This window comes from Balaenoptera acutorostrata, chromosome 9 (genome assembly GCF_949987535.1).
Source record: "Balaenoptera acutorostrata chromosome 9, mBalAcu1.1, whole genome shotgun sequence".
Lineage (NCBI taxonomy): Eukaryota > Metazoa > Chordata > Mammalia > Artiodactyla > Balaenopteridae > Balaenoptera > Balaenoptera acutorostrata.
Window position 1 is genome coordinate 11,070,628 of NC_080072.1, and position 15,480 is coordinate 11,086,107.

The 15,480-nt window shown below is 39.7% G+C and overlaps 1 protein-coding gene across 1 annotated transcript in view; it reads right to left on the reverse strand.

Annotated features, from left to right (window-relative positions):
- Window positions 1-15,480, reverse strand: part of MS4A1 (membrane spanning 4-domains A1) — a 44,625-nt gene that overhangs the window by 12,807 nt on the left and 16,338 nt on the right. The window contains exon 2 of the mRNA XM_057553841.1: window positions 479-597. The gene's annotated coding sequence lies outside the window, so the exon portion shown is untranslated. The remainder of the gene's footprint in view (window positions 1-478; window positions 598-15,480) is intronic.

Consider the following 15,480-nt stretch of genomic DNA (forward strand, 5'->3'; position numbering starts at 1 on the left):
ACAGCCGTGACTGTTTATTTTCTTATTTGGTTCGAGGCTGTTCTAAGAGCGTCAGGATTTTAGCTCATTTATTCTTCATAACGCAGTGGGTACTACTATTGCCCCCACTTTATAGGTGAGGAAACCGAGGAACATAGAGGTTTAGTAACTTGCCTGAGGTTATATGGCTTGTTGATGGTAGAGCTCAGGTTTGAGCCCAGCAGGTAGTAACCATGCTTTAATCTACATATGGCAATTTACTACTTTTGTAGATTGGCCAGGGTCATTCTAGAGAGAGAGAGAGAGAGAGAGTGAGTGGTTCAGGTAGTAGGTGGACAGCAGGCCTTGGTATCACCCTTCCTCAAATGATGACACTATCAGAAGACCTGACCAGGGAAGCCCTAGAATTAAAGCCAAGAATCTCCAGTCTCCCAAACCATCCTATGCCTTATCTGTCACTCCCTTTTAGTCACTTAAACAAAGCAAATGGATTCCTTACCTGAGTCTCCAAGGTCTTAAGGCTCAAGGGCTGACGTGGATGCTTGCTGCTGAGTTCACTTAGACAGCTAGATTCTCAAGTACACAGCGGGCGAGTGAGATGGGCCAGGCCTAGGATCACTGATAGATACCAGGTGACAGGAAATTAGTGGCTTCTGCTACCTTGGGTTTCGCCCCAATAACTTTAGTTTAATACACACTTATCAGAGCCGGAGAGGATATACAAAAAAGTTTCTGCCTTACCAGGAGGTTTCACTTCTTGAAAAAGATCCCAGGGGACTGCCGGGCGTACTTTACACTGCCTGAATTAGAAGAACTGTGTAGGCCCCCACCCTGTATGCAGGTGTGGATGGGGGGGTCCCCAAGGGCACGAAGGGCTCTAGAAATTCTGCAAAGATGGGCTGTTAGGACTTTTACCTTTTTCTGTTACTTGTTTAGGAGTGGGTAGGTGGGAAGGAGGCATCCATGCAGAGAGATTCAAGAATTATTAAGCCCGTACCCTTGGAAGTGTTGTGTGTATCCTCTTCAAATGTCATCCTCATTTGCCCACACTTACGGTTCGAGTGGGACCGTGTATGTCTCGTGTTGAATTTAGTAGAAATGGCCTAAAAATATATTTTGGTGCTGTGGAACATGTCCCCAGAAGCTTGAGGCAAGAGTTCCATATTTTGGGATGTACACTGAAATAGTACTTTTACCTACAAACCCACCTTTTCCCTCCATCTGTCTAGTACCCTTGTGTCCCCTGTCTTTTCAGTCGGGGCCAGAGCTGTGTGGCCATCAAGCCCAGCACTAGATCAGGTGAGGAAATGGAGGAAGCTGGTGGCCAGGAGAGTAAACATTTGGGAGGCGAATCAAAGAAAGTTTTGCCCAAAGGTACTGTATCCGCTGCCCTACCATATACAACCTTTATGTTCATATTTTGGATTTTTCTTACTTTGTAATTTTCTTATCCATTGATGTATTTCATTAGCGACCTAGGGCTGTAGTTAGGTAATCGTTTGCCTAGTCTAAAGGGCTGAAACATGGCAGCTCTGTTGCTGAATCTGAGGTTAATTCATATCTTCTCTCTCCTCTCTTCTCTATTTCTCCCTCTGCCTCTCTTTTCTTTAAGATGGTTTGGAATCAGAGGGTCGGAACCAATGGGTAAAAGTCGTTCTGGAGAGGCTGATTTGGGGGCAACATAGAAAAAAACGCCATCTCCCCACCCACCATTGGAGCAGTTTGTTAGTGGGACAGGCTAACGTTTGAATAGAGAACTTGCTGTCATCAAGTGTACACAGGTAGGAGCCAGGCGGTCACCTCTCATTAATGCTATAGAGAGAAGAGAAATGGAAACATAAGATCCGCCACCCATTTAAGGTTCCGGTTGTGGGTCTATGAATACCTGCTGAAGTGCTTGTGAATGGTTGGTGGTGTAGGGATGCTAATGACACAGGGTCTGAGTTGTGGATGATTGTGAGGCCGGAGGTTTGAGTCCTGGATGACGGGTGGCTGGAGGAGTGTGCCTTCATTTTAGTGGCTGTGGGAGCAGGTCAGAACTTGGCAAACGCATGGTGTTAATGAGGGTTGAATTGGGGTTTCACAACCGGATTTTTCACATCCTTATCTCTGTGTAGGCCCTGTGTTTTTCCCCAAGCCTGTCTTGGGGTGTTTGCTACTCTGGTTTGCTACAGTGAGATCACGTAGGTGGCTTTATGTGTGATTCTTCCTGTAATAAGCTTGAATTTGAATTTATATGAACGTTCACCTTGTTGCCAATTTGGATTAATTGACCTTTCAGGGTTTGTGTTGAAATCCTCCTATGATCTGGATTTGGATTCAGTAGGACTTTCTTTATTCCATCTTTTTTTCCCCTCTGTAATGTTTGAGCATATTTTATTAGGTCTATTACACATTTAATATTTCTCTCTCTCGGTTAAACCTCTTGTGATTGTCTAGTGGCTTTCCTGCTTCCAAAGGATGATTGCTTCCTTAAAGTCTACATCGAAGTTTATTAACTAACCTTTTATTAAGTTAATATTTGCCTCATAGGCATTGGTCTTTCTTTTATTCCCGCTGCCTCCTAACACTCCCATCTTTTTTATCCTTGAGACATTTTGCCACTCTTATTATGAGAACTACATTCTACATCATAATTGTTTGTGTCCTTGCCTTACTCAGCCATTGTCCTGTGCATCTCTGGAAAGCAGGGCTGGTTTTTCTGACTGCCATGTTGTCTGTGGTGCTGTGAGAGCCGGTGGTCCTGATGTGGTTTTTTTCTCCCATCCAGATGACTATCACAATGCTACCCAGTATCAGAAAGTAATATTATGGTGTGTTCCCAACTGTTCAACAAGGCATTGGCGCGCAGAATCATTTGGTGTTAGAGGGTTTTGGTTTCAGAGAATTGGTAAAGGAGACGCAGGGTCCCTCAGAGGTGAAACTATAAAGATCTTTTTGCAAATAGAACTTGGTTGTAAGTTGGAAAGTCCCAATGTTGTATTTATAAAAAATAATTACTACTAAGGAAAATATAATTTCGAGTACTTAAGAGCTTTGTAGTTTATGAGGCCTTCCTTCTGTTTTGAGGGACTACTTTACATTAAAAAAATAACATTAATTGAATATCTGCTTATATGCCAGGCACTGTCCGTGTAACACCTACAGTGTTGTAATTGTGGAAACCAAAGTTCAGTGGGAACTTAGGGGGAAACTGGCTCAAAGTCACATAGTAAGTGATAGTTATGTTTGGGAAGCAAGAAAACTTCAGTTATAAATTTAAAAGAAAACCTACCATTTTCTGAGTGGTTTTTTAAGTTCCAAACATTCACAGAATCAGTTCACGTGTTTCATTTAAGGCTCACAGAAAATGCATCAGGTAAGTGTTATTATTACATTTTAGTGTAGGAATATAAGGCTCACAAAGGATAAATAATTTGTTCAAGTCACTTTACTTTAAATGGCAAAACCAACATTTAAACCCAGGCCTGACTTAAAAACCCTTATTTACCATTAGGTGACCAGGCCTCTCACCCTTAAATATATCTCAAACCCAACCCGTCAGAACCTAACCGAGCTGCCAAATATTTTTCATAGGAACCCCACTGCCCCCCATCCCCTGCCTTCACTGATGCAACTGTAGGCCTTTATCCTCCCAGTTTGTAGCAGAAATGAAAGCCTGCTAGTTTATTCTTTGAGTGTGCTGAGTTTTTTCTATGCCAAAAGAGGCAGAGGATAATAGGATTTGGAGTTAGGGATCTTGAATCACATCCTTGCTCTAAATCATACTCGCTTTTGTGGTCTCAGAAAAGTTAACCACTTTGAGCTTCAGTTTCATGTCTGTGACATGGGCTAGTTATACCTCTCTAGGAGGGCGGTCATGACAAGTAACGGAGATGATGATAGAGGTAAGATCCTTAACACTTCTCAGGTATTCTGTCAGTGGAAGGCAGTATAACATCAGGCAGCTGTTCTTAAAGGGTGGTCTGGGAATCTCTGGGAGTTCTTGAGACCCTTGTAGGGGGTCTGTGACCTCAGAACAATTTTCATCATAATGCTAAGACCTTATTTCCCCTTTGCACGGGCTTACAGCAGTGTTCTCCACGGGCTACAGAACACGAGACACTAGGAGAGATTGAATGCAAAAGCAGCCAAGAGAATCAGCTGTCTTCTGTTAAGCCAGAGTGAAGCAGTGGTTTCTAAGCTTGGCTCTGCATTGGAATCACCTGGGAACCTTCAAAAATTATCGATGTCCGGCTCTCACCACATTCTGATTTAATTGGTATGTGGTGGTGTGCGGTGCACTGGGCCTTCTAAAAGTTCCCCTTGAATGTGCAGTCAAATTAAATGTGGATTTGTTTTTCAGTGGGTGTAAAGTTACACAAGATGAGTCAATTCTAGAGATCTGCTGTACAGCAGAGTATTTATAGTTAATAATACGTATTGTGCACTTGAAAATAGGTTAAGAGGCTAGATCTCATGTTAAGTGTTTTCTACCAAAAACCTAAACCAAGACCAAAGCCCCACAAAAGAACACAAGGAACATTTTGGAGGTGATGGATATGCTTAGTACCGTGGTGATGGTGATGGTACCGGGGCATATGCACACATTAAATGTGTGCAGTTTTTTTGGTGAATAAACTACAACTTAATAAAGCTAAAAAATAAAAATAAAAGAGTGTCAAGTAACCTAAAAAAAAGAGAGATTTGCAAAACTATATATCAGTGCCACTCTCCACACTAAATTTTTTTATTTTGGAAAATAAAGTTATTTTAGTAAAAATGTTACTTGTATTAATGTGTGTCGAATAATTTTTCAGAGTGTCAGGGGGTTCTGAGACCAAAAGTTTAAGAGACATTGGTATGTTGGTATAGAGAGTAAGACCTTGGGATCTGGAGCCAGACCACCTGTTGATACCATGACTTTGCCATTGCACACTTTGTGACCTTGGGTACATGACTTACCCTCTCTGTGCTTCAGCTTCATTGTCTGTAAAATGAGTATAATAATAAAATTTGCCCCTTAGATTTTTGTGAGATTAAATGAGCAATATGCCTAAAATACTTAGCATGGCACCTGGAACATCGTAGTGGCTTCCACCAATATTTGCCCTCATTATTGTTAACTATTCTAGTTGTTATAAGTGGCTAACATTGATCAATGTAAAACCTGTGGGCCAAGCCATTCTTCCAGCCAACTCATCTTTCCGCACAGCAGTGGAGCAGGAACCCCCAGGTAGAGTCTCTTGGAGAAAGCAGCAGGAGACATCTTGGACCTGGTCTCGCCACACCCTGGGTTCTGGTTCATTTCTCTGTTTGAACAGTGACAACCAACCCTACATTGCTGTCCTTTTGTTCAGTGAATGCATGACTAACAAAGGAGGTGACACCAAGGCAACCATGTGATTTGGGGAGAGGAGGAGATGGCCTTACAAAGAGGCAGGATGTGTTTTATCAGCCAAACTGTCCCCAGACCCCACTCCCTTAAGTCACTCCCCTTTGCTTCAAGGAGTTGCCAGCCTTAAGATTCTATGTTCCTCCTGGCTTTTCCTCACAAGCATAATCCATCTCTCAATAATATTGTATCACGTCTTTATTCTCACAGTGCTAGTCAACAGCATTCCTCACAATCACCACAGTCAGCGGGTCCCCTCAAAACTGAGAAAGACAGGGAAATGAATAATTCAAGAATGCTGAAGGCCATCAACATAATCAAAATTCCCTGTAACAGAAGAAGAAGAAAAAAGAGTCATGGTATTAGTACAGTAATACTAATATAATAGTAATTTCTGATGATGATGAGGTAGCAATCAGTGCCCAGGTAAGAAAAGCTCTTCCACGTGTCTCAAGTGTATCTGATGCTTAGGAATCAAATTACTGGAGGGTCATGAGAGCATGCAGCTGTTTCCGCACAGTATGGTACAGCATGGCATAGCAGAGCACAGTATAGAACAGCATGTTATTTTCTAGAGAAAGTTACACAAAATCATCTACTTTCTAAATTACATGTAGGAAATACTCCATTTCACAAATACATGCAATACAAAGAAATAATATTAAAAAAGTGGTCTGTTGAAGGAGAAAGAAAGAAGATTAAGAAACACGAAAAAGGAGCAAAAATAGAAAAGGAAAGAAAAAGGGGAGAAAAGAAAATTACAGGCTTGGAAAAAGAGGAAAATACAGAAGAAGACACATCAAAAGACGCTAATAGTAACTTCTTGTGTTCTTTTTGTTACCACTAAAGACCTTTAAAATATTTTATATTTTGATAACTAAGAGTGCCTACAGGGACACACACCTCGTTAGTAGCCCAGAGGCTGGACACACTTGTATTTCGCTGGCAAAGGTTTGTAAAGGTGAATATGGTTAACATTCTGTTCTGCAGTCATATTTGCATGTTTTGACTGTAGGTTGAAGAATTGTTTATTTTAGAGTCACATAGTATCTCTTGGTGTAGTTACCATAATTCATTTATTCTTTAGTGACAGGAAATAATTTATTTCCTCTTTCTCCTCTTCTTTTCTTTTCTGCTTTTTTTTGTTTGGGTGTTTTTGCCTTTTTTTGTTTTTACCACTCTGAACAATGCTGCAATAAGCATGCTTGCACCATATCCTTATATATAGGTGATGTAATTGCTGTGGGGATGGCTCCCTGGGTTAAAGTTGTGTGTCTCTTTCATATAAGTGAATGTCTCCTTGCTTTCCAAAAAGGTAGTAACAGTTCTCATTTCTACCACTGATATACAATACAGGAGTATCCTTTTCACCATTTCGCTGCCAGTGGTAATTTTTTATATCTCTTTAATTTTTGCCAATCGAGTGTATGTAAATCCTAGTCCATTGTTAATTTACTTGTCACTTCCCTACTATTGAATTTGAGCATCACTCTGAGTGTCTTTGGCTGCTACATTTGCATTTTTGTTCCTTCCTCATAATCTTTGCCTATTTTTTTCTTTGTGTTCTTGACTTTTTGTCACTTCTGTTTTCTCTTTGTATATAAAAACATTAAAACTTTGCTGTTATCTGCTTTAAAAATAGTTTACCAATTCTTTTACCATGCCAGAGTTTTAATGTAAATATATATATTTTTTACCCTTTTTTGCTTTCTAGATCAGATATATCATACATTTCCATCACCTCAGTAAGTTCTCTAGCGTAAGTTCTCCTTCCTAGTCAATCTCCCTACCCCCTCTAGAGGGAACCACTATTCTGATTTCAAACACCATTTGTTAAATTTGCCTGTTAATTTTTGTATCTGAATTTGCTTGTTCAGTATAATGGATTGAATTTCATCCGTGTTGCTGCATGCATCAGTATCCTATTGTTTGAAAAGTCACAGTTTGTTCAGCCACTGTGTTGCTGATAGACATTTGAATTGTTTCAAGTTTTTAATTGCTATGAATAGATTTCCCAAGAACATTCTTGTATGTATTTCTGAGACATAAAATAGGTCTATGCTTAATTTTGTTAAAAGCTACCAAATAATTTTCCAAGGTGGTTGAACCATTTTACACTCCCACCAAAAATGGATAAGAATTTCATTTGCTTCACATTCCTGCCAGCACTTGGTTTTGCCAGTTCTTTTAATTAAAGTCATTCTGGTGTGTGTGCAGTGGTATCTTAATTGTGATTTTAATTTGCATTTCTTTGGTAATTAATAATGTTGAGCACATAATTGCATGCTCACTAGCTATTGGTATGTCTTTCTTTGTGAACTGCTTCTTCAGGTCTTACTCATTTATTTTTTGGTCTTTTATTATTTATTTTCTGGAGTGCTTAATATATTCTGGATATGGGTCCTCTGTCAGATATGTGTATTGAGGAGATTATCTCCCATTCTGTGCCTTGCATTTTCACTTACTTTTTTTAAAAAATTGAGATATAATTGACATATAACATTGTGTAAGTTGAAGGTGTACATGTTGATTTGATACATTTATATAATACACCTTAGTGTTCGTTAGCCACCACTTGTCATATCACATAATTATCATTTCTTTTTTGTGATGAGAACATTTACAATCTAATCTCTTAACAACATTGAAGTATGTAATACAGTAGTGTTAACAGTAATCACTATGCTGTGCATTAGATCTCCAGAACTTATTCATCTTGTAAATGGAAGTTTATACCCTTTGACCGATGTCTCCCCAAATCCCCCACCCACCAGCCCATGGTAAATACCATTCTACTCTGTTTCTATAAATTTGACTTCTTTGGATTCCATGTATAAGTGATATCATACAGTATTTGTCTTTCAATATCTGACATATCTTACTCAGCATAATGTTCTCAAGGTCCATCCGTGTTGTTGCAAATGGTAGAATTTCTTTATTTTTCGTGGCTGAATAATATTCCTCTGTGTGTGTGTGTGTGTGTGTGTGTGTGTGTGTATCATATTTTCTTTATCCATTCATCCATCAGTGGACAGTTAGGTTGTTTCTATGTCTTGGCTATTGTAAATAATGCTGCAGTGAACATGGGGGTACACTTTTTGAGTTACTGTTTAAGTTTACTTTGGATAAATACCAGAGTGGAATTGCTAGATCATATGGTAGTTCTATTTTTAATTTTTTTTTAGCAACCTCCATACTGTTTTCTATAGTGTTGGCACTAATTTACTTTCCTACTAACAGTGCACAGGGGTTCCCTTCTCTTCACATTCTGGCTAACACTTGTTATTTCTTGTCTTTTTGATAAATAGCCATTCTGCCAGGTGTGAGATGATATCTCATTGTGGTTTTGATTTGCATTTTCCTGATTATTCATGATGCTGAGCATCTTTTCATGTACCTATTGGCCTTTTGTATGTCCTCTGGAAAAAAAAATCTATTCAGACCCTCTGCCCATTTTTTAATTGGATTTATTTTTTGCTATTGAGTTTATTGGCTTTTCAAATATATTTTCTATATTAGACCTGTGTCAGATATATTATTTGCAAATATTTTCTCCTATTCCATAGGTTGACTTTTTATCTTGTTGATGGTTTCCTTTTCTGTGCAGAAGCTTTTTAGTTTGATTTAGTTCCACTTGTTTATTTTTGCTTTTGTTGCCTTTGCTTTTGGTGTCAAATCCAAAAAATCATTACCAAGACCAATGTCAAGGAGATTACCACCTATGTTTTCCTCTAGGAGTTTTATGGTTTTAGGTCTTTCATTCAAGTCTTTAATCCATTTTGAGTTTATTTTTGTGTATGGTGTAAGATAGTGGTCCAGTTTTATTCTTTTGCATGTGACTGTCTGGTTTTTCCCAACACCATTTATTGGAGAGATTGTCCTTTCCTCATTGTATATTCTTGGCTCCTTTGTCATAAATTAATTGACCATATACGTATGGGTTTATTTCTGGGTTCTCTATTCTGTTCCACCGATCCACCTCTCTGTTTTTATGCCAATACTGTACTGTTTTGATGACTATAGCTTTGTAATATGGTTTGAAATCAGGAAGTGTAATGCCTTCAGCTTTCTCTTTCTCAAGATTGCTTTGGCTATTTGTGGTCTTTTGTCCTTCCATACAAATTTCAGGATTTTTTTCCTATATTTGTGAAAAATGCCATTGGAATTTTGGTAGGGATTGCATTGACTCTGTTGATTCCTTTGGGTAGTATGGACATTTTAATTATATTATTTCTTCTAATCCATGAGCAGGGGCTATCTTTCCATTTCTTCGTGTCTTCTTCAGTTTCTTTAATCAGTGTCATAGTTTTCAGTGTGCCAATCTTTCACCTCCTTGGTTAAATTTATTTCTGTACATTTTATCTTTTTTTGATGCAATTTTAAACGGGATTGTTTCCTTAATTTTTCTCTCTGATAGTTTGTTATTAGTGTATAGAAATGCAACTGACTTTTGTTTATTGATTCTATATCCTACAACTTTACTGAATTTGTTTATTAGTTTTAACAATTTTTTTTTTGTGGAGTATTCAGTGTTTTCTATATATAATATCATGTCATCTACAAACATGTAGTTTTATTTCTTCCTTTCTGATTTGCATGCCTCTCTCCTCCCCTCCCCTCCTCTCCTCTCCCCCCTCCCCTCCCTCCTCTCCCCTCCCCTTCCCTCCCCTCTCCTCTCCTCTCTTTTCCTTCTTTACTTCTAATTGCTCTGTTGGGTTTTTTTTGCATAAAAAACATACACTGTATGACTTCAACCTTCAGTATTAATCTGTAGTTGTTTTATTTACCAATATATAGTCATTTTTATTGGTATGTGCTATAAAATGTGTATTCTGTCATTGTTGGGTAAATATATCTATTAGCTTTAGTTTCTTACTTTTGATGATATCTTAAGCATTAAAGCATACCAAAGTCTAAAGTTCCTCAAACCTTTACCCTCTTCTCAGGTAAAACTAAAGCCCTTAGCAAACACAAATAGCAAAAACATCATTTGCTCCCATTTCTGGTTGTATGTTAATGTTGCCTGGTATTTTAAATACTTTATTTTTAACCCTAGTGTATATTATTATTACTGCATTACACAAGCAGTATTCATTTGTGAGTGTCCACATATTTATCCCATCCTTTGTTCTTTATTTCTTGTTGCATCTCATTGTGCTATCATTTTCCTTCTATTTGGAGTTCATTCTTTATTATTCCTTTAATGTGGGTCTGCAGGAGGCAAACTCAATTTTTGTATCTCTGAAAATTCTTCATACCACCTTCATTCTTGTAAGATATTTTAATGGGTAACAGTAGATTACTGGTTGGCAGTTATTTTATTCAGCATATTGAAGGTATTGTTCTGCTGTCTTCTGGCTTTTATTGATGCTTTTGGGAAGTTAGCTGTCCATCCAGTTGCTTCAACTTTCTCCTTTTTGTAATTTTCATATTCTTTGAATTTTTTATAGTTTTAGTTATGATTACTGAGAATTGAGAAATGAAAAGAAACCATGATTTGAAAAATAACTCAGCAAATTGATAAAGTGCACCAAAGCATGGTGTGCAAGACTATTATCTAAGTTCAAAGTTTTAACATAAGGTTTTTCAGAGCCTTACTATTATTCAAGATAAGACCACAGAGAACTATTTTAATGGCAATTTAATGTTAATTCATGTTTTCCAAAAATAAGACCATTGACTGTCCCTGCAACTCTTCTAGTTTGCAAATCTAGCCAGTTCCTTCCTAGACTACTGTTACTGTCCCCTAAAACCACCTTATGACTAACTCCAGCTGATGAAACCCTATTAATACCCTTCCCTACTTTCCCCTGTTGAGTCTGAGAATCTGTACTCTCCTCTGCTCAGCAAATTTAATAAATTAAGCTTTTAATTGTCATAGATTTTCCTAGTGGTCTTTGAAGGTGCCAGACAGTCATGGAGGCCCCAGAGAGGTCTAGCCAGACCCCTCACCATTATGGTCTTGGTCCTTTGACTCATCTAGTGCCTACTTCACTGGATCCCAGTGAGCCTCCCTGTCTGGGGTTTGCACATCCATGCTGGTGAGGTGAGTGTAGCACTTGTCGCTGATCAGGGTTTATTTGTCCTAGGACTCTGGTCTTCCAGGACTTTTTCATTATCTCTTCAGATTTGTTCTTGTTTTCTTTTACGTCTAGTGAAGTTCTGCCAAAACTTTGCCACTAGCCATCCTGTCCACCCATCTGCCTTTTATCTCTATTTTTGTACATCTATAAGAATAAGTCATAGGGCAGGAGTCATGATAGATTTTATAATTCTGTCTTCTTAGGCAGCTACAGGGACTAATGAGTGAAAGGTCTCTTTGACCAATATCTGTTCTAGCACCAACTATCTTTAATTACTCATTAAAATCTTAGAAGACTTTTTTTAGTCTTGTCTATGTATGAGAAATTGGCTGTCAGAGAGATTCTTTTTCACAAATTCCACCTGTCAGAGCCAGCTGATTCCTTATGTCAGCAGGCAGGGGTGGATTTCCAAGGCTCTCACTATTCCTAATATCTTCTTACTTCCTGGTTAATCATTGACTGATTCCTTAGAAATTAATTCTGTGTTATGTTTCAATGCATGATTTGACTCCCATTCTGAGAATATGGATTATGTAATAAATTTGTCAGTTTTTTCCACTAACAGATATGGACTATTTTCCCTTGACAGCTATTTATCATTCTTTGTCACCTGAGGCAGGAGATTGGCTATTTTGGATACTTCATCACAGAAAGAGTACACTTGAGCCTTGTTAGATAAGATCTTACTAACACCACCACCATCACTACCACCACATACCTTTACTGACCTAAAGCTGTAGTCCTCTAGAATTTCTCTGGAAGTAAATGGTCCAAAAGATAGGACAGCTAAAAGACAGGTGGCCCAAGCACCTCAGAATTACCAAGTAAATTGCTTTCACTCAAGACTATTGGAACAAAACCCCCCCCCCCGACCCCAACAAACGACAGATGCCATTGATGGTGATGTGCTTACCCTCTTGGCTATTTTCTCCTCTCTGTGTTAGTTCAAGGTTCTAGAATATTGATAAACAACCCTACAAACATGGTACTACCAAGATGATCTTCTTTGAAAATTAGTATTGGCATATTTCTTCATTCACGCATGCTGACAATAAGGGACAAACTCTTAGAAAGACACAAACCACTGAAACTAACTCAAGAAGAAATAGAAAATGTGAATATACCTATAACAAGTAATTTTATAACTTCCCACAAAGACAAGCCCAAGCCCAGATGACTTCACTGGTGAATTCTTCCAAACCTTTATAGAAAATTTAATACCATTACTTCACAAAATCTCCCAAAAAGTTTAAGAAGGAAAGAATATTTCCCAGCTTATTCTGTAAGGTCAGTTTTAACCAGACACAAAAATCAAAGACATCACAAAAAAGGACAACTATAGACCAATATCCCTTATAAATATAGAGGCAAAAGTCTTTAACAAAATACTAGAAAACTGAATCCAACAACATTTAAAAAGGGTCATGCACCATGATCAAGTGGGATTTATCCCAGGAATGTAAGGTCTATTTAAGATTAAAAAAAATAAATCAATGCAATACACCATATCAGTAGAATAAAGGACAGAAACCACAAGATCATCTCAATAGGCAGAGAAAAGCATTTAACTGAATTCAACACTCATTATAAAAATGTGCAATACACTAGAAAGAGAGGAGAATGTCCTCAACCTGATAAAGTCCATCTGAAAAAAGTCCTCAGCCAACATCCATCATACTTAATGGTGAAAGACTAGATGCTTTCTCCCTAACTACAGGAAAAAGATAAGGATGTCTGCTCTTGCAACTTCAATTCAACATTGTGCTGGATGTTCTAGCCAGGGCAATAAAGCAGAAAAAGAAATAAAAGCATCCAGAGAGACCTTCAAGATGGCAGAGGAGTAAGACGTGGAGATCACCTTCCTCCCCACAAATACATCAGAAATACATCTGCATGTGGAACAACTACAGAACACATACTGAACGCTGGCAGAAGACCTTAGACTTCCCAAAAGGCAAGAAACCCCCCACGTACCTGGGTAGGGCAAAGGAAAAACAAAAAAAAAAAACAGAGACAAAAGAATAGGAATGTGACCTGCACCTCTGGGAGGGAGCTGTGAAGGAGGAAAAGTTTCCACACACTAGGAAGCCCCTTCACTGGCGGAGACGGGGGATGGGCAGGGGGGAAGCTTCGGAGCTATGGAGGAGAGCTCAGCGACAGGGGTGCAGAGGGCAAAACGGAGAGATTACTGCACAGCGGATCGGTGCCAACCAGCACTCACCAGCCTCAGAGGCTTGTCTGCTCACCTGCTGGGGTGGGTGGGGGCTGGGAGCTGAGGCTCAGGCTTCAGAGGTCAGATCCCAGGGAGAGGACTGGGGTTGGCTGTGTGAACACAGCCTGAAGGAGGCTAGTGCAACACAGCTAGCCGAGAGGGAGTCCGGGAAAAAGTGTGGACCTGCCTAAGAGGCAAGAGACCATTGTTTCAGGGTGCACGAGGAGAGGGGATTCAGAGCACCGCCTAAACAAGCTCCAGAGATGGGCACGAGCCGTGGCTATCAGCGTGGACACCAGAGACGGGCATGAAACGCTAAGACTGCTGCTGCAGCCAACAAGAAGCCTGTGTGCAAGCACAGGTCACTATCCACACCTCCCCTCCCGGGAGCCTGTGCAGCGCGCCACTTCCAGGGTCCCGTGATCAGGGACACCTTCCCCAGGAGAACACATGGCGTGCCTCAGGCTGTTGAAATGTCACGCCAGCTTCTGCCGCTGCAGGCTTGCCCCACATTCCATACCCCTCCCTCCCCCGAGCCTGAGTGAGCCAGAGCCCCCTAATCAGCTGCTGCTTTACCCCATCCTGTCTTGTGTGTGGGGGGGAACAGATGCCCTCAGGCAACCTACACGCAGAGGCAGGGCCAAATCCAAAGCTGAAGCCCAGGAGCTGTGCGGACAAAGAAGACAAAGGGAAATTTCTCCCAGCAGCCTCAGGAGCAGCGGATTAAATCTCCACAATCAACCTGATGTACCCTGCATCTCTGGAATACCTGAATAGACAATGAATCATCCCAAAATTGAGGCGGTGGACTTCGGGTGCAACTGTGGACTGTGGTGGACTTGGGGTTTGCTTTCTGCATCTAATTGGTTTCTGGTTTTATGTTTATCTTACTTTAGTATTTAGAGTTTATTATCATTGGTAGATTTCTTTATGGATTTGGTTGCTCTCTTCCTTTTTTTATATATACATAGATTTTCTTTTTTCGTTTTTCTCTTTTTGTGAATGTGTATGTGTATGCTTCATTGTGATTTTGTCTGTATAGCTTTGCTTTTACCATTTGTCCTAGGGTTCTGTCTGTCTTTTTTTTTTTTAGTATACTTTTTAGCACTTGTTATCATTGGTGGATTTATTTTTTGGTTTGGTTGCTCTCTTTCTTTTTTTTTTATGACTTATTATTTTTTTATTTTTAATAATTTAAAAAAATTTTTATTTTAATAACTTTATTTTCTTTCTTTCTTTCTTTCTTTCTTTCTTTCTTTCTTTCTTTCTTTCTCTCTTTCTTTTTCTCCCTTTTCTTCTGAGCTGTGTGGCTGACAGGGTCTTGGTGTTCTGGCCGGGTGTCAGGCCTGTGCCTCTAAGGTGGGAGAGCCGAGTTCAGGATATTGGTCCACCAGAGACCTCCCAGGTCCATGTAATATCAAAGGGTGAACGGTCTCTCAGAGATATCCATCTCAACACTAAGACCCAACTCCACTCAATGACCAGCAGGCTACAGTGCTGGACACCCTATGCCAAACAACTAGCAAGACAGGAACACAACCCCACCCATTAGCAGAGAGGCTGTCTAAAATCATAATAAAGTCACAGACACCCGAAAAAACACCACCGGATGTGGTCCTGCCCACCAGAAAGACAAGATCCAGCCTCATCCACCAGAACACAGGCACTAGTCCCCTCCACCAGGAAGCGTACACAACCCACTGAACCAACCTTAGCCACTGGGGGCAGACACCAAAAGAACAGGAACTACAAACATGCAGCCTGCAAAAAGGAGACCCCAAACACAGTAAGTTAAGCAAAATGAGAAGACAGAGAAACACACAGCAGATGAA